Source organism: Mus pahari, chromosome 1, assembly GCF_900095145.1.
Source record: "Mus pahari chromosome 1, PAHARI_EIJ_v1.1, whole genome shotgun sequence".
Lineage (NCBI taxonomy): Eukaryota > Metazoa > Chordata > Mammalia > Rodentia > Muridae > Mus > Mus pahari.
The window spans coordinates 65850370-65851791 of NC_034590.1; positions in this window are offsets into that span (position 1 = coordinate 65850370).

Genomic DNA, 1422 nt, shown 5'->3' on the forward strand with positions numbered 1-1422 from the left:
CCTTGGTCTTCCAAACTCTATATGACCTAGCACAAGGCAAGGCCTGGGCCAAGTAGTGGGAGTGGGTGGGAAGGGGAACAGAGGTGGGGGGAGGGGTATGGGAAACTTTCGGGATAGCATTTGAAATGTAAATAAAGAAAATAATAAAAAAAATCAAAAAAAATATTTAGATTTTGTGGCGTTAGTATTTTGGGATTTTAATATTTAAGATTTTTATGTTTAAGATTCTATTTTTTCCATTTTATTAGATATTTTCTTCATTTACATTTCAAACGCTATCCTGAAAAAGTCCCTTATACACTTCCCCCGCCCTGATCCCCAACCTACCCACTCCTGCTTCCTGACCCGGGCATACCCCTGTACTGGGACATATGATCTTCCCGAGACCAAGGGCCTCTCCTTCCACTGATGGCTGACTAGGCCATCCTCTGCTACATATGCAGCTAGAGACACAGTTCTGTGGGCTACTGGTTAGTTCATAAGATCGCATCTTTTTTATTATTATTTTATTAGATATTTTCTTCATTTACATTTCAAATGCTATCCCGAATGTCCCTTATACCCCCCCCTGCCCTGCTCCCCTGCCCACTCACTCCCACTTCTTGACCCTGGCATTCCCCTCTATGGGTCCTATAAAATTTACAAGACCAAGGGGCCTCTCTTCCCAATGATGACTGAGTACGCCATCTTCTGCTACATATGCAGCTAGAGACAGGAGCTCTGGGTGTACTGGTTAGTTCATATTGTTGTTCCACCTATACAAGACTGCATCTTTTAAAAGAAGGTACTGAACCTGATATTTTGCAGCTTGAAGGTAAAACTAACAAAGGTAAATGAAATATCCTTGACACCCTCTACCTTTGCCTGCCTGGGCATGCCAAGAAAACATCTCCTGGCCATAGTGCTAAACCTACAGGAATGTCAAAATTAGTTTTTTTCTTGATCCGTTTAAAATTCTTAAGATACTAAGAACATATGCTCATATTATTATTGACTCTCCTTTCCCTTTAAGCTTTATTTTATTTATCCTACTTTTTTATTTGAAAGTAAGTTTTCTTAAAATATTAATTACAACCCCAATTTCAGATACTTTTGCCTTTTTTCCACATTGAGATTGCTGTGAAAGTAGTTCTTTAAAATATTATTTGTCAATCCACAGTCTCCTTTCTGATTAGCTTACTGTTAGACCCTAGGGACTACTGAAATTGTATTTAGCAAAAGGATAACAAATTCAAACTTGATGATAGTCTAGACTATGTAGTCAGACCTTGTAAGTAGGTAAATATATACATACTTGCCCACATACACACATACATACATAACATGCTGGTATAAATATTTATTTTTAGTCATTGAGAGTTTACTGTTGTATCTTTTGGGTCTTATTTCTCTCTCTCTCTCTCTCTCTCTCTCTCTCTCTCT